General features: G+C 38.0%; 1 long non-coding RNA gene across 1 annotated transcript; it reads left to right on the forward strand.

Moving 5' to 3' along the window:
* Positions 1-11,228: 11,228 nt before the first annotated feature.
* LOC142012570 (uncharacterized) lies at positions 11,229-12,940 on the forward strand. The gene is made up of 3 exons (XR_012645399.1): positions 11,229-11,247; positions 11,483-11,535; positions 12,759-12,940. It is a non-coding gene; the product is annotated as an uncharacterized LOC142012570 (long non-coding RNA).
* Positions 12,941-18,563: the final 5,623 nt, after the last annotated feature.

The following is an 18,563-nucleotide window of genomic DNA, read 5'->3' on the forward strand; positions in this document are numbered from 1 at the left end:
CCATAGGTGAGATAGATACGAATAGAAAGAGATAGGGGCTGCAGCCATGTTGATTGAGTAGAACTGCACCGAGACAGTCAGAACAGTTTATAACCTTGAGGGAATATTATCACCTATCCTCTCCTCTCCTCTCCCTAGTTCTGTGACTCCTGATACCATCCTCTGCCTGCCCCCTGTGTTGGCTCCAGCTCCCTTCCCACTCTGAACATATCCATCCTCATGTTCTGGCTCTTACTCCCCTCTTCTTCTTCTTTACCCCAGTATCTGGCTCCCACAGCCCCCACAACCTCCCTCCCTTCATTCTTCAGGCCTCTGCCTTCAAAACCTGGTACTGCACCTAGTAGAGTCCTGAGCCTTTGCATTCCTTAGTTATCAGCAAGTAGCTATGACACTTCTGGCAAAGAGTGTTTCTCATGTTAATGGCTGGTCCATGTAGAAGATAAGTCTCTTAGTGCTACCAGTTGTTCCAATAGCTCAGCAGAGCTAATGCTATGCTATCGATCAGCCGTTGTTCATCTTGCAGCCTATGGACCCCTGGAGGTTTCCAACAGGGTCTGCACCTCAGTTTGATAAAAATTAGGGGTCTATAAATGGAAAAGGGTGGTAAGCCACTACTGTAGATCTAAAAATTCCAACTGTTGGCCAATATGTGTTCTTTGTGTTCTGTGTACTTTGAGACATCTGGGGACAGGTCTGCTGAAGTCCTGAGTGCTTACAACTACAACCAAAGTGTATTGGAGCTGCGCTGTATACATGTAACTTGTTATAAAAATGTTAAGTACTATGAAAAATCATGTCTGGGCCATCACAAGTTGGACACACAAAATTATTGGACACATTCAATGATATTGGCCTTGATCGATTAGTAGCTGAAGGAGGCAGAGACCCTGTGGAAAAGTAGTTGTGATCATGTAGTTAAAGTCTGTATCATAACATGTATGCACAAAGAGGGCTGAATTAAGGTTGCACAAGCAACCTTAATTTTGGGACTTCTGAACTTTGGAGTGTTTGATGTTGTAACCTTAACATTCTTTTCACGGAAGGGCATTTGTTTTGTTTGTTTGTTTGTTTGTTTGATATAACCTATCTTAGTGCTACTTCCTTATTATTTATTTAAGAAAATGTTTGGATTGCTTTAGATACTTTATGAAGTTAAATAAAATTAGAGCTAATTAGGCGTCAGAAAACATGATATAAACTTGTTAATGTCAGAGGAGATATTTAAAAGCCATTATCATGATGTATAAATTTGACACATCACATTTTTCCTAAGTCTACGTAGTAAAATAAGTTTTTAAATATCCCAGCTTGTCCATACGATCTAGGTTTTCCTCAAATCTGAAGCTTGATTACAATAAATCTATGTTTATTTTTTAAGCTAAACAGTATCTTCTAATACTACATGCAAATTTTTCAGTTAATCATTTTATATTAACGTCGTTTAAAAATGTAAGTGTTTGGACTGTAAATGTAATTAAAATACATACTTGAAACTGTATTCTCCTGCAATTTTAAAAGACTTGACTACATTTTACATCTTCCTTGCTATTGTTATAGCAATTTCACTACAAGTTGCTGTGTACCAGCCTGTTGTCTATGTCTCCACACATTGACCTTTGTTGTAAGATCTGCTATAGACATCACAAACTCTCACATCAATTTACTACAATTGGATGTGGCATCTTCCAGCTAATTTGATTTTGCAAGAAATGCACCTGGCTCTGTTTTTCCCTATAGAATGTTGAGGGAGTTCTGAGTTCTCCCATATGCCATCTATCTGAATAGCCCATGTGTTTTTCAAGGTCTAAGCAGTTTGTCTTCATCTCCCAAAATACAACCCATTACAAAAGGAGAGTAAGTGAATTATTTAATGTAAAGATAAATTTGATTGTAGGTGCAAAGAGCCCCCTAAAATGAAGATACATTTTAAGGTTTTATTTTGCCTTCACACTTAAAAATCTTCTTTAATTAAATTGGTTGAAGGAGGCAATATGGGGTGACCTTTTGTGGGGTGATCTTTATGAGGTTTTTCTGATTATATAGTGTTTTGCATCAGACTATTCTGGTGGCTAGAAAATTAATAGGATGCTATAAAGGCTTTTTTCTCCTCCGTCCATGCTGTTATAGGTTCTGTTGTTAATATAAGATTTAAGTATATACATTTTCAAAAAGGAAGCAATAGTCTGGCTGCACTTAAGTTTAGAAAAATTAAATGAAATCACTGAATATAAAATTAGTGTCATTTTTTAAAAGCTATGTTATCTGCCGGTCTAAATTTGTGAAGTCTGGTTGGTATCAGAGGAGTTATGACATTTACCAACAGAGAAAGAGAATTTGGCCCATAATAGTATCAGTCTGATACACATTTGTGGGGTTTTTTTAGATCATTGGTGGATTTTTCAGGTTTTTTTTTTTGTTTAAAGATAAATGAAGCCACAGACTATTTAATTCAATAAACAAATGGACAGAAAGTGTTTAACATAAATTTACCTCCTTTCCTTTTGTTGTGAATGGATAACCTTTCTGTACAGCAAGAGAATTCTGTGAATACCCTCCATCTAATCTGCGTTTGGCTCAGTATTGTAGTTGTTACATTTACTTGTTAATTGGCTGATTGTACTTGGAGGAGCAATCCAGTTCTACAGAATTGGAGAGCCCAATCCTCCCCTTTGAAAGCATCCAAAACCTCTGCTGAAGTGAATGGGAGCCCAATTTTTATCCTGCAGGATACAAGTAATTCTGAGTGAAGTCAGTGAGAGTTCTCCACAGCCTGCAAAGGAGGGTGCTTGAGGGACTGTTGGGGAAAAGCAGGCCAGAAATTTCAGACCTTGTGGAGGTATATAGTATGGTATCATTGCAGGAATAATAACTTTATTTTAAAAATACAAATATCTAAAAGATTTTTACAAACACTTAATTCTTAAGGTGACTAGTGGTACTTGGACAGTCTTAAAATAGCAAAGCAGTTTAATGATGGAAGTGTTGCTCTACTCCATCATCAGAACTATTAAATCATTTTATAGACATTTAAAAATAAATGCTGTGTTAGAGGTGGAGTTGGATGAACTGAAAATCTTTGAATGACCTACATGATCCTTCCGTCTGCATCCACAAACACATGTACACAGTACAAGTTCTTAATCATTAGTGAGCCATGTTTTTAAACATTTCAAATTCTGATCTAAAATATTCAGCTATATTGAAATCAGTAGGAAGTCTATTTCTACCACTCATAGAATCTAATTCAATTTTATAACAAAATCACAACAAAATGACTAAATCATTTCTGGAAATGTTCAGAGTACTTTTGTTTTCATATCACCAGGAAGCCTGCTAAACAAACATTTCTGCTGTGTTTGGGAAAACAAATAGCCAAGAGTTTTCAGTGACATATGGATAATGCACTGTTTCACAACGATCTACAATAGTCATCATTTTCTTTACCAATGTCTATTCCTCTTTTCTTGCAGAATTATCTTTGTTGGTAAAGGTTTCACTTTAAAACCATTTGTCTATAATTTCCATTTACTGCAGTGACACCTAATGGTGGGAGAAGAATTGATCTCCTGCAGCCTTCTTTGCCACTGAACAAAGAGGTTTCTGCATTTGAAACTAGTGGGGAATGTACGGATTGTTTCCCCTTTCCTCTAAGAGTAAACACTGACATTGCTGTGCTCTGGAAACAACCATTCAGCTGCAGGAACAAAGCATTGAAACCAGAGGTCTAAAACTAGAGCCATGAGATATCAAAAAACATAGCTTTGTAATTTTTGACAGGCTTGTAAGTGTCAAAGATCTGCGAGAAGTAGACAGCAGCAGTCATCTATTGTAAATTATCATTAACTTAAGTAACAGTAACCGTTCACAGCAGATGGTCATAGACTCTACATCTGGAAGTCTCGTGCTCCGGGGGTTAACATTTGTGATGGATATTTTTTAAGTCATCTGTTTCTAAAAGCTGCCAAGAAGTGAGATGCTCAGGTCAAGAATAAGTTGGCAAATTATATGGCAAAGAAATTCAGAATTTACTTCTATATAACAGGCTTATAAAATGCCTTTTGTGAAGCTAATACCAGCTGTGTAAAAGTTAATCAGACAAATGCAATTATCGGAGGTGTAAGTCTTATTAATGTATTAGGAATTCTCAGGGTACCACTGAACCTTCGCAGATATGCTGCTGCATAATGAGAACAGGATAACCTTGATCAGGAAACCAATCAGGCTGTTTTTGTCTTCCCTCCACCTGATAATCTGTATATTATTTACTGGATGTGGTTTGAAAGAGTAATAGAACAGGTTCCTGTTCGAATTCAGACAACACAGCGTCGATCTTCTATTTCGTAATAGATGCAGCTCAGCCTAAGCTTGAAATGACAGATTGCCAGTCAGCCTTACTGGGAACCATTAGAAACACAGAAAGCAAAAGTCAGGCCCTGTTAGATATTCTGGGGTAGTAAGGCAATGCTTTAATGCTGTGAAAGTGACTTGTATTTGGAACCTGCTCTGGCCCAGATAGAATTTTCTGTGCAGATTATTCTTACCATGGCCAGTAATAATCTCCATAAGATAGATGTAGGGTAGCCAGCTCAGGGGATATGTGTGTTTAGGTACATTGATTCTGGGACTCCATACCCGCTTCTAGAATGCCATCTATGCAGATGGATTGAAAAAAAAAACCTGCACAGTGAATTCCATTGGGAAAATCCTGACTCCCCTGTAAAACAATGGGAGTTTTTTCATTAACTTCAACTGAACCAGAATTTCACCCTGTGGGTTTTGAGGGAGCCCCTAGCAGGGCTGGCCCAGCTTTTCTGCTGCATACATATTTTCAGGGAGGGAGGCTTGCATTTGACCTGCATATCTGTGAATGAATACAGACATGATTTGACATGATTTTTGTAAAAACTTTAATTAAAATAGTCTGCTTATATGTGAAATTTCTTCACTGTAAGTATATTATTGATTCAGCTTCCATGGGATCATGGGGTGGGGGGATGGGTGGAAAGCACTGATATCTTAAATGATTTTCCATTACAAGGGCTCCTCCTGGTCCCCCCATACGCTGTTGCTCTGTCAGAATTCGATCACTGTAAAGTAAAACAAAACAGATCTACAAGTCCTCCCTACTTGTAATGACAAATTCCCCAAAGGAGGCATGGCTTGACTAAGGGGGCCTATTGTTCTGGCTGTGCATACACTCGGCTCCCATTAATCTAATTAATGAGAACTACATGCCCAAACAGGAAAAAATTCCAGCCAGTACAGGAGAAGTGATGCAATTTTTCTTCTCTCTCCTTTCCAAATAGAGTTCCAAATGCCAAATCTAATGCCGAAGTGCCAACATGCAACTTTCTAGAGATTCTTAGAAAATGGAGAGTATTTAAACGATGACTGCATTACACTTGATTGTGTGTGCAGCATTTTCATCTCTGATGGATAATTCTTAGGGAATAGCCATTTCAAATTTATAATATTCCTCATTAGCTAATCCAGAGCTAATGATCCTGATACGCATTTCAAATATTCCTCATTCTGCTGAACTGCTTCAGGACAACATCCAGGAGTGACCTCAACTGAAAGGCAATTGCTTTTGTCGTAAATTAGGTAATACACGCTGGCTGAGCACTTTGTATTTCACGTGTTGTGCCCATGGGGGTGCACAAAAGGAGGGGAGGGGGTAAGGATCTTTTCTTCTCCAAGGGCCCCCAAGAAGAGGCACATACTCCATATTTCCTAGCTCTTTCCCCCACCCTTGGGCTACGTCTACACGTGAAGCCTACATCGAAATAGCTTATTTCGATGTAGCAACATCGAAATAGGCTATTTCGATGAATAATGTCTACACGTCCTCTAGGGCTGGCAACGTCGATGTTCAACTTCGACGTTGCGCGGCACCACATCGAAATAGGTGTTGCGAGGGAACGTCTACATGCCAAAGTAGCACACATCGAAATAAGGGTGCCAGGCACAGCTGCAGACAGGGTCACAGGGCAGACTCAACAGCAAGCCGCTCCCTTAAAGGGCCCCTCCCAGACACAGTTGCACTAAACAACACAAGGTACACAGAGCTGACAACTGGTTGCAGACCCTGTGCCTGCAGCATGGATCCCCAGCTGCCGCAGCAGCAGCCAGAAGCCCTGGGCTAAGGGCTGCTGCCCATGGTGACCATAGAGCCCCGCAGGGGCTCGAGAGAGAGCGTCTCTCAACCCCTCAGCTGATGGTCGCCATGGCGGACTCCACTGTTTCGAAGTTGCGGGACGCGCAACGACTACATGGTCCCTACTTCGACGTTGAACGTCGAAGTAGGGCACTATTCCTATCCCCTCATGGGGTTAGCGACTTCGACGTCTCGCCGCCTAACGTCGAAGTTAAGTTCGAAATAGCGCCCGGCGCGTGTAGCCGTGACGGGCGCTATTTCGAAGTTAGTGCCGCTACTTCGAAGTAGCGTGCACATGTAGACACGGCTTTGATGGCCAGCCCAGCTGGCAGGCCAAAGAACGAGGAGCCCATCCTCAGGATAATGTAGCTGTTGCACACTCATGGTGTGCCTGGGAGCTACAAGAGCAGCTGTGCAACCTGGCCTTCTGTTTGTGTGTCCTATAGCCATACATATAAGGAAACAGTTGTTATGCATATTTCAACCAAGCTCTTTGAAATCTGTAGTTTCACAAAACGTCTGCTGCTGATCCGGCAATCTTTAGTCTCCCAAATAATTCTTGAGTCAGTAGAAGTGCTTGCTTGCCAAAAATGTTAGCTGATCTATGTTATGTCCTATAAATAAAACCAACAGTTTAATCTTTGTGGCTTAACAGCAGCGACATATATTTATTCTTGGATATCTCATTATAAATTGAATTGCCTGTTGTTAAGCACCTGGTTTTAAAATTTTGGTCAAGTTGGCCAATCTGGAATGGCAGCCTTTTAGAGACCATGGTGGGGACTGGTCAGATCTAATGGTTGAAGCCATGGAAGTCATGCCTACTGGTCAAAGCCAGGTGCATGTATCCAGAACAGGGTTGGAACAAGGCCAGAGCACATGTAGAGGTGAAGCAAGACCAGGCTAAGATGGTTTCTTACCATCAGCTTCAGCAAAGGGAGAAATCCAAGCCATGAAGCAGCCCTGAGGGGCAGTTTGGACGTTCTGCAGATTTTGTCGACAGATTCCTAAGAGTGTTCTGTCAACAGTAAGTTGACAGAACACAGCACTTTTGTGGACAGCTATACCCGCTTGCCACGAGGAAGACCGGCTCTGTCGGCAGAGACCTGTTGATAAAAAGCCCATCTGGATGTTCCGGGATGTTGTCTGTCTACAGAAAGGGCTACCGGGACACCAGGCAACCCTGTCTGCTGTACTTCCAGTTGGCTGTATTGCTGATGGAGTGGTCACGTAGTCTGGCTGCTCTCTATCGACAGAGCAGATTGCTCTTTTGATCCACTTTGCTGTCTGGATGAGAGCTGCTAACAGAAGTTTTCTCGCAAAATATCTTCTGACAAAAACTTCTGTTGACACATCAGTCTAATCTACACATAGCCTCAGAGTGCCACAGAAATATTTTGGGAATTATGCTTGAAAGCTTTGTGGAAATGTATGTCCTAAGGAGGCATCTGAAGAAGAAATTCTATTAAAAGAAGTAAAGGAAGAACTTCAATTAGGCAAATCTCCAAGACTGCTGCTGAATCTCTGAGGCTTTCTTGTGCGCGTATCCCATTCAGCTCAACGGCCAGTGAAAGTATTCTATCCAGGTGTGTGTCATTGTCTCACAACTGGATGCTTCTCCAGTGCTCAAAGTAAAAGTTCCTAAAAGATGAGACCAAAAATAACTAAAAAGAGGAGGTTAACATGCGCTATCACTTAGAATTAGTTGAAATTGCTGAATAAACTTTGAAAATAGTAATGAAATGAACCTCAAAAGTTCAAAAAGAGTTTAGAGTACCAGGAGGCTGATTAGATTGAACCAATGTCTCCAGAAATCATCGCAATGAGCCAATTAAATAATTAATTTATAAAGGAAAGGAATATTAAAATATTTTTCCTTATTTCAAAAATACAAGTTTTTTAATCATGTAATCAACAAACAGCCTATATATTTAAAAGCAATTTAGGAAACTAGACAACCACTGGCCACTTGGTACGTTTTTTGCAGCTGGAAGCTTGGCTGTGGCACTGCAGGTCCTAGCAAAAAGCCAGGTGTTGCATAGCGGCAAACAATAAGATAGCTTCAAGTTGGCTACCATTGGTCACATGAGGGAGGTTATAGGCATATCTTTCTTGGATTGTGGCCAGGTTGGATTTAATATCCAAGCTATCACAAAAAGTCACTGGTATAGCTCAGTGTTGTCTGTGTGTTGGGGCTGTATTGGATGTCTCACAGTCACTTTACTATGAAACTAGAGTTCACTGTTAACACAACCGAGTGTATAGAAGAAAAATCAAGGAAGATGGTCATGGAGTTTTACATCAAACAATTGAGTAAAATGTGTAAAGTATGCTTCTGTGTTAAAAAAAGATTAGGATGGGAATTTGGAGTGGGGGTGGGGTGGTCCAGACCTGGGCACCACTGAGAAGTTCTGATGCATACCTGAACTGACAGAGATTCTTGAGGGTATAAAATTTGGCTGTAAATTTCATTAGTAAATATTTTCTTGTGAATTGGCCTTAACTTGGGTTTGTGGTATATGATTACACTACTGCAGTAAGTTGACCTAAATTACACAATGCCAGTCATGTGAATAACATAGCTGGAATTGATGTAGCTCAAGTCAACTTATTGCTGTGTCTACTTCATGGTGAGTTGAGAGGAGACACTTCTCTGTCAACTTTCTTTACTCTCCTTCTTTCTGGTGGAATACTGGGACCAACTGGAGAGCAATCTGCATTTGATTTGGTGGGTCTTCATTAGACCTGCTAAATTGACCCCTTGTGCATTGATCGCTGGAGCATTAATACAGCTGTTGACATGTGACTCTGACAGTACCACCAAGCGGAACTCTGAAAAAATGTCAGTTACCTACATGTTTCAAAAGTTTCCAAAAGGTTATAATAGTGAATTAAAAATTAAGATAACATATAGGATGCAAAATTTGTTACAGTAAGGACAATTTCTCTTCTGAACCAAAATCGTCTTGGCTTAGAAGGTAGGGAAAATTGAGGGTTTCAGGAATGGCTCCCTAATTATCAAGCTGCTCAATGGCCAAGATGAGTTAGAGCAGTTTAGGGGGAGCTTTAATTTGCATCACCTTGCTGTAGTCCCCCAAGGCACCACCTGCCAGTTGAGAACTGGTGAAACACAGTTGTTTTGGGTTGGGCTTCCTGACACGTTCTGCCCCAGGGTGGAGAGGGCAGCTGGTGGAGAATTCTTTTATAGCATGTGACAGCAGCCCTATAGAGGGGAAAAGCTCAGCTATCCAGTTAGAGCCAGTTATTGGCTACATTACACCTCCTAACGAGCATAAAGTGATTGGTTCTGGAGGAGGAAATGTAGCCTAAATCTTTGCACTTTTGTCCAAGTAACTCAGCGTTAAGGCAGTTAGCTGCAAATGCAGGGGCTGCCGCAGGAGCATTGACAGTACTTTTCACAAAAACATGTTGAAAAGACAATGGCTTGAAAATGACCTCCCATGACTCTCTTGTATCTTGGAAAAATTCTAAAGCATTTTGGTTTAATCTTCCACATTTATAAGCAATGTTATTTGTTCGCATAGCTCGAACTCTTTAATGTAAAGTCATTTTGGGGGTCCAAATTTAATTTGAAATGGAAAAAGGGGCAAGGGGCAGTTGGCACTTTCTTTAAATTCCAGTTTCTTCCCATTGAGAAAATTACTTATTCACTTTGTTCTTGAAATTGATCTTCCAAAGGTCAAAGCAGCCAAAATAAAAAGATCTTGTTTCAAAATTCCTATAATAACAAAAAAACCTCTGAGAGCATTCACTGTTAAGCTGTATAGTTAGAAAGAATATTTTAACCTATGTTTTTCCCTACACTTTCTGAAATGTAATGGTGCGGGTCTGCTGGATACACAAACTCACAAGAAAATGGCAAATTTGCTTAGGGAATGCATTAGTGCATTTTTTAACCTCTGCATTCTTCAAAAATCAAAAAGCCAGTGCCAGATTTTTATTAACTTTTGTTATCAGCAATCTGAGACCAAGCAGTGGCAAACATTTCCTTTTTTTTTTTTTTTGGGTGGGGGGAGGGGTGAATTCAGAAGTTGGCAACAAGCGGCTAGATTTCATATGACAAATAAGAAATTAGCGTTTCTTCTATTCTGAAAAAAGAAAAAGGAAAAAAGAAACCCTATTGTCTTATTTTTGTTACCAGGCAAAACCCACAGAGCAATGAGGGACTGATCCAAAGCCCATTGAATTCAGTGGCTGATATTGCGCACACTAGGAAACATGTAAATACTCAAGGCTCTATTGCTAACAAGTACAAATTCTATTATATTTCATAGAACATGATTATGAATACTCTTTTTCATTAACCACACTTTAAATGTGTTATGCTTTAATGCTACTTAAACTATTTAGCTAGTCAGCTTTGTGTGCTTTTAAATAGTAATATATTTTCCCAGCACCATTCCCAATTAGGCACATATCATGCAGTAAATTCATTATTTGTCACCTAATTCAGGCTTTGTAGTTAATTTTACTTTAATTACTTATATTTTGTAGTGGAATAAAGTACCTGAAATCTCTCCACTGACCAGTAAAATATACTTACGTTTCCAATCCCTGCAATGAAATAGAGGTTTTTAGTTCACATGGCTTATAATTAAAAATGCAAGTAACAAAATGACATATCATATGTGAACAAAGAGGGACTGATCCAAAGCCATTTAAACTCAACAGAAGTCTTGCTGTTGGCTCCAATGGGCTCTGGATCAGCCCCTGAGTCATTAAAGCTTAGTTGCATGGTGAATATGTAATGAAGGGTAGTAAAGAAATTAAGTTATGTGTTTGCAGGGAGAGAGTCAATTGATTTTACTAGTAAAAAATGAGAAAATAGCTATGTATGACAGCCTGAAATTTTGATTTTTTAACACAAATGTAGAGATAAAATATTATATTGGAAAAAAATCACATCTTGAACTGTTCTAGAAAAATTCTAAAAATTTATATGAAACATATGCATTTGGAAAAATGCTACATTTCTCATGTTACATAGGACCTGATCTTGCGGATCCTTCTCCATCTGACTAGTTCCACTTCTTCCGATGAGCAATTTGAATGGACATGGACTATTTCAGGTTTGTGGGATTGGGCCCATAGGCAATGAGAATATACCATAACTAGATAGAACAGATATTCCTGTCCCCTTCATATAACTTGTATCTATGATGTTACAACCTGATATGCTTTGCACTTCACTTTGTTCTGTAGCTCACCATCAGGTTGCTTTCCTCAATTTCTCTCCACTGTGAATTTTCTTTCTGAACTAGAGAGATCACATAATCAGAACTATATGTTGTATATTTTTTTCAGACAGATGCCTTGTGTTGGTCACTTGTATTAGCAAGAGAGAAATCTTCAAAAAGGTAAATAATAACCCTTCAAACTAATATGCATATTAGCAAAATATTACATTTGAGCATTTTCTTGACAGCAAACAACATTTAGAGTCCTCTAATTCCAAGCACTGTATTGTTTTTGAAAAGAACACCCTTTCACGTAATTCCTTCTGTATTTTCTTCTAGCACAGGGGAAAAAAAAAACATTCCCTAATATATTTTATGGGTACACTCTCTTTGTAATATTTCCTTTGCAACAGTCCTGTTCATATTTGTATCTTATTACTTTTCTTATACTGGATTTATTGATAGTTTCTAACAAAAATATGATTCCAGAATATTTACTGCACAAAACTCGATATAACAGCCCCCAATTCAATTTTTTCATCAAAATGGAGAACAATAAAGAACTTACAGTCTTCAGTTCAGACACATAGCATCAAAAAACTCTATATTATTAAACGAAATAACTCAATAACAGGGAAGTGATAGATATTACTTAAAGAACAACATTAGCTTTGCTTACTTTATCTCAGTTTCTAATAATTTAGACTATAACTTGGTGAATTACAAATATTCTGCTACTAGAACATGTATAAATGCAATCATATTCTGTAGAAGGGCAAAAATAATGATCAAACACTAAAATTCTTATTGTCTGTTTTTAATTGTCAGGCTATATATACAAGATGTGATTTCAGTCGGGGAAAATCTTATTACAGTGGTTTTCAGTAATAATTTCTTATTGTGCAAGTCTTTTTAAAAAAATAATCATATTTGTGCTTTGGGATTTTTGCTAAGAGTTTTTGTCTGCATTTATAATAGCTTACTTTTGAAGAACCACAATAGAGAAGTGTTGTTTGTTTTTCCACTTGCCAGTAGGTAACAGTTTGATTAAACAACTTTAGTTAACAGTAGATTTTTAGTTTAATAGATGAAGCTATTAATTATTTACCTGTTTTTATTCTCTTATGTATTGCCTAGTGATGATTATAGTTGTTTTAAATATGATCATTATTCACGGTGTATTGCATCATTCAAAGATATTGTAATGATTTTAAATTTTCCACCAGAATTACAGGGTACTTTCCACCGAAAATGGTAAACAACATTACAAACTAAAAAAAAAAGTAATCTGATTTCTGGGAAGAGGGAACTCAGTGAAAGATGTGTGCTTTTATAAGGATGGACAAAGGAAAGCAAAATAATAACTCCTAACTTTGATTGTTCAAATATATTCTGCAATACAGAGAGCTGCATGCAAGCTGGAGCAGGCATGGGGCAGGAAGGTTAAGTAGAAGAGAAGGCACAATACTTCAGATTGGCAGTAGACTGCAGCAAGAATAATCTAATCAAAACTAAATTCAATTATCTAGTCCCAGGGCAGGCTCCTGGGACTGCTGCACTGAATACTAGCAGAGCTCCTCCTAGACGTTTTTCCCCAGTCAAACTCATATGATGAATGCAGATGAAATTTGAAATATGAAAATCTGAAATAATTTATGGAAGTTGTCAGAAATTTGGCCTGCTTGTGGTGTAATTTCCTCTGAGACGAGGCATGCTGGCTCATTGCTGCTAGTCTCAAAGCAGTTGCTGGTCTTCTAGTGGATGGATCAACCCTTTAAAATGCTCTTCCAGACAAATTACAGCTCATTACAGACAGCCTTGCACCATGCCATTATGTCAGAGGAAATCTTTTTTCATTTGCACAAATTTGCTTGGAATTCTCATATTTATTTGAGCATCCATTATCGAATCTGAACATTGAATTATCCACAATTATTTTCTGGTAGGCGGATGTCTGTGTATATGGAATAGATGGTGACTGTTTAGTTATAAAAATCTTATACTGTTGCTAAAAATCCTACATATTTTAAACAACTACATTTATATAAAGACTTTTTGATATATATAAACAGAAAAGTTATATCCTGTAGGTGATTATTTATAAGATGTATTTTACTTTCTGAGAAGAATCTTACAAAAAACAATTCACTCTTCAGTGACTGATTCTCTGTCCTTTGTATTTATCAGTTATAACGTCTGTCTGTGCATGTATAATTTGTGTGTAGTCTGGCCCTGTATGAGACATCTCTGACTGTTACTTACTTTAAATTACATTTCGTAATGAACATGCTGTCTCCATTACTGAAGTACTCATGTCTTGTACGGTCCCCACCCCTTCTTTGATATACTTTTATTAATGTGCCTGTTTTAAAAGTATGTGCTAACATACTGCTGGCAGGAGGGGGTATGGTTATCAGACTGATCCTGCTGTCCTTAGTTGATTTCAATAAAGAACTATTTTAAAATTAACATCTAATTGTCTCTGTGGATTATGCTTCCAGTAGTCTTGGCAATATTTCCAAATTAGTTACTTAACTAAAGGGTAATACTGTATCAATTGTTTGCTGTGGAAGTACCTGATTCCAAAAATATTTGCTATACTTATTATATCTTTGCTGATATGACTAGTCACTTTGGATTTAATGTGGATACCCACATGGCTAACCCTGCTCCTGTGTCTGTTTCTAGGATTGAGGTCTTAGATTCAAAGGTTAGAAATAAGGCTGTAGGACTGGCCATATTGAATCAGACTAATTCACCTTTTTCCCTTTCTGATAGCAGCTAGTAGCAGGTACTTTGGAGAAAAGTGCAGTAAACCTCATATCAGACAATTATTAAATAATGTGCCAATAACTAGCTCCAGTCACTTAGTAGTTGGCTTATACTTGAAGTAAGAAGGTTTCATCCCTTCTTTAAAATGTTGTTTAATGCTGTCTGTGTAACTCTACAGCCATATACATTTCTAACTTGTAAAAAAAAAAAAGGTCTTGGTTTCAATTATATATCATGTGGCACTGAGTTCCGCAAGCTAATTAGGTCTTAAAAATCCTTTTGTCAATTTTCAGTCTATCAATATTCAAACTAGCTTTATCCATTTTATTTGTCTTTCAGATTTATTGAATTTCTCCTTGTTCTTGTATTATAGAAAATGGTGAGCAGGAGCAACCAATTTACCTTCTCATTACCGTTCTTTTTTTTTTTAAATCTACCTTCATCATCTCCCAGTCTTTTCTGTGTCTTGTCATATAGAAATCTCTCCATATTTCTAATGGTTTTTAGAACCCCTTGTATGTTTTGCTATATCCTTGTTTTCATAAAGTAACTACACAGAATCCAACATTTGAAATGAGGGCACAGCATTTATTTATACAATGGCCTGATGATATTTTCGGTATTATTTCCCATACTATTCCCTTTATGCATCCCAACATATTTTTAATACCGCTGCTTGTGCATATGGAGCAGATGTTTTTTCTGTAGTTGTTCCCACTCTTGACCACTTCCTTTCCTTAATGGCTTCAGTTTATTTGGAACCCAGCTCTCTGTCGGAGGAGTTCAAATTATTCCTTCTAATGTGCATTTGTCTACATTAGTCAGCACCGGATGTAACTTGCTTCTCTCCTGCTCATTAGCCAAATTTTGTTAGGTCCTCCTGAATTTCCTCATACACTAAACTCTTTCATATCCAGCATTCTATCATCCAGAACTCTCAAATAACCGGCGTTTTAACCATAAGCAAATTTTAATTATGCTTTCCAAAAGTACGCTATAGCAAAAGTAAATACAAATTACTATAGCAAATACAGTATAGGTTTACAGTTTACAGTACTACTGTTGATGGTAAATAAAGTATTCTGCATACATTTTTGTTTGTTTCTTAATATCCACTCTTGTTTTTCTTTAGAGTTATGCATTGCTAGCTATACCTCTCCATTATCCAGAATATTTGAATACCCAGCAACCTCCGGGTCCCTAGGCTGATAGATATGAAAGAGTTTACTGTAGTTTTTTTTTTAATCTTGATTAAGATGAATAATATGCTGTCATCTGTAAATGTTGCCAGCTTATTGTTTGTGCCCACCTTCAGATAACTAATAAACGCTTTAAACAATACTACCGCTACTACAGAACCTTAGGTGACTCCAATTTTGCCATGAGGTAGATTGATCATTTATTCCTTCTTTTGAGTTTTGTCCTTTAGCCAATTTCTAATCTATTGGCAGTACTTTCTAAAATGTCTTCCCATGATTATTAATTTCCTGTGAACTTTGTATGAGAGTCTTTGTCAAAGCCAATGTAAAAATACAGATAATCAACTGAGCTGTCCACTGTTTTATAAACATGTTCAAAGAATTCTAATAGATTAGAGAGGGAGGATTTTTCTTTGCAGAAAGTCCTAACGTTTTATTCCTGTCATATCATATGCACCTAGGTGATTTATATTTCTCTTTTTAATTATTAAACCAGTTTACCTGAAACAAAAGTAAAACTCACTTCTCTGTGATTCTCTTGGTCATCTCTACTGGCTTTTCAAAAAGCTATGCACAATATTTACCATCATCTTCTAGACCTCCTGCACTCTGATTACTCCTTAAAGTAACCTTCATTCTTCTTGAAAGACAATAGGTTTGAAATATGTATGCAGTGAATTCAATGAAGCTGAGAACAGTAATACCTGTTGTTATACTGAATACCTTAAATTGAATTGTGACCCAAGAAGAAATCATTCTGCAGTGACTTCAACTATTTTTGTTAAACATACATAACGCTATTAGTACATCAAGCCCTAGAACCACCAAATCATGAAAGTGTGAAACCTCTGGGCTATTTTGCATATGTCCTAAGTTTACAGTTTACTCATAATAAATATAAATTGAAATAGTGCCTTTTTTCTAAAAAGACGGTCACTAGGAAAAGTAATTATATGAAAACCATGAATTTATGTTTGTTAGTCTTTCTACATCTTTTTGTGTTATAAGTTTAGAACTTGTAAGAAAAGTCACTTTTTTCTTTCATACCATTTATTAGGTTCACCACAATAAAAAGCAATTACAAGAAACAGGTAAATAGCCTTTAAATAGTATATTGTTTCCTTCATCTAGACAGTCATGGCAGGGCTAGAATAGGTTGTAGCCTCTCAGCTTCCTTTTGCTGCTGGAAACTTTGTAATAGCACTTAAATAAAGAAAGAAACTGGGTAGGAGATTATTGCTTTCATTGTGCTATTGAATATATGTATTATATTGTCACCCTATAGACTGACACAATTAATTGAATGTGGGACAAGACAAACGTTGTATATGACAGTGGGATAGTATTGAAAGATGACCCCATATCTAGAAGGCTAAGAGTTATGGATCTATTGATAGCTGTTCCTACCATTTTAAAGCGTAGCTATTAAATTTTGCCTGCTGGCTTCTGGCTGCTGGCCTGCCTGCCTGAGCAACAGAGCATTTGAATGGAACTGCAGGCAGCTTTGGAACTTTGTTCTTCTTTTATAATAACTGACCGCTGACAGGAGGAGCCACTGAAACAAGCCCCATGGAACACTTCACAGCTATCTTTGTTGCTTTTTTCCTTGACTGCACTTTTGTTGTTAAAGCTATCCAACTAACTGAGAACCCGTCAGAGTACTGCATATCCTGACACAGCTGGTGGAAGAAAATATTGTATACAAAACTAGGGGTTCCGCTAAAATAATCAGCAAATGCTCTATAGAGATAAGACACACAAGTTTTCACCTTAGTGTGGTAACTTAGCCATTTTAATACATATTTAGGCATCTAAGCACAGTAAGGGCTCCACATCTCTGAATATCAGATCACTTATATGTAGATAACAAAATTTGGATCTGAGTATTTAACTTAGGTACCTCCCTTAGTAGGAAGATGTTGGCCTAGATTTTTTTGTATCTGATTTTTGTATATACAATGGGTGCAGTGCAATATTATAGTTTTATTGTCATGACTATGGGGGTCTGCTTTACTCATCTAGCAACAGTGAGTTATGCCAGTCACCACAAATAGGAGGCCATTAAATCTTTATACCACGCACACCTTTGTGCATTCCACATTAGCCATATTCTTCCTTTTTATAATCTGTTGCATTTGGTCCTCATTCTTTATGAATGGTCGCCTTTGTTCATTTGCCACGTATTTCACATGGACATTATTTTAGCAACATTTCTGGGAGGTTTTTAAAGCTGCCAGAGCTGTTTTCCCCATACCGCTGACTCTAATATCAATACCATGAGTCTATCTGTGCAGGCCTCCATTGGAGAGAAAAGTTATAATGGATAAATCTTAGAAACCTTCCGAAATACCTGAAATTGCTTTTCTGTATGTAATAAAGTTGCAGTGTTGAGATCTGAGATGATCTGTCCAGGCTAGGGAAAACAAGCCTTAAAACCACCGTAAGGTGGGGGATTTTTAGCTGTATGCAGACAGAGGCTAGATTCAGAAAGGTGCTTAAGAACGACCTCACTAAATATGAGTAGTCCCATCGAATTTACAGGCTTAAAAATGGGCATTGCTGAATGTGGACCATGAGGTGTTGGTTCTTCAGCGGATTCCTAGACCCGGACTGAACATTGCTTATTGTATGTATCAAGCCTGTACAGTTTGGAGGAAGAAGGGACAAAGGGGAGCAATTCCACATGTGGAGGATAGTAAGCAGTGGTTTTTTTTTCTAAATATAGGCTTTTTGAAGTGCCCCAGATTTGAAATATTAAATGTAGTCTGATAGGGATGGATTGGTGGGCAGAGTGCAATTTAAACAGTCAAGTGCACCATAAATGGTGTTTTACATGACATCTGTGTATTCCTCTGTGCAGTTTCCACCACATTACTTTGTCAGGAAGGGAGTGATCCTCCCCAAATGTGCATTCCTCCACCCCTGAGAATTCCACGTAACTGGTAGGTGTTGTGGCCACATGGTTCTGTGGATCCTCTGAGATCCACACAGATAATGTAGAATCCCTGTGGCTTTCCTATGCTCTTAGCTTCTGTGGCAATGCTTTTCCCAAGAAAGTTTTGCATCCATGAACTCCTTTCCTGGACACTGCCCAAAATTCCCTGTTATCTCTCGCCCTTCTCTTCCCCATATTGCATACAGGAGGGAGACAAACACACAGCACAGAGAGCTAGCAAGTCAGATAATGCTACTAATTGAGTTACTGAGAAATTCTGGCAGGACCAGGAAGAAAGCACC

This window comes from Carettochelys insculpta, chromosome 4, assembly GCF_033958435.1.
Source record: "Carettochelys insculpta isolate YL-2023 chromosome 4, ASM3395843v1, whole genome shotgun sequence".
NCBI classification, from domain to species: domain Eukaryota; kingdom Metazoa; phylum Chordata; order Testudines; family Carettochelyidae; genus Carettochelys; species Carettochelys insculpta.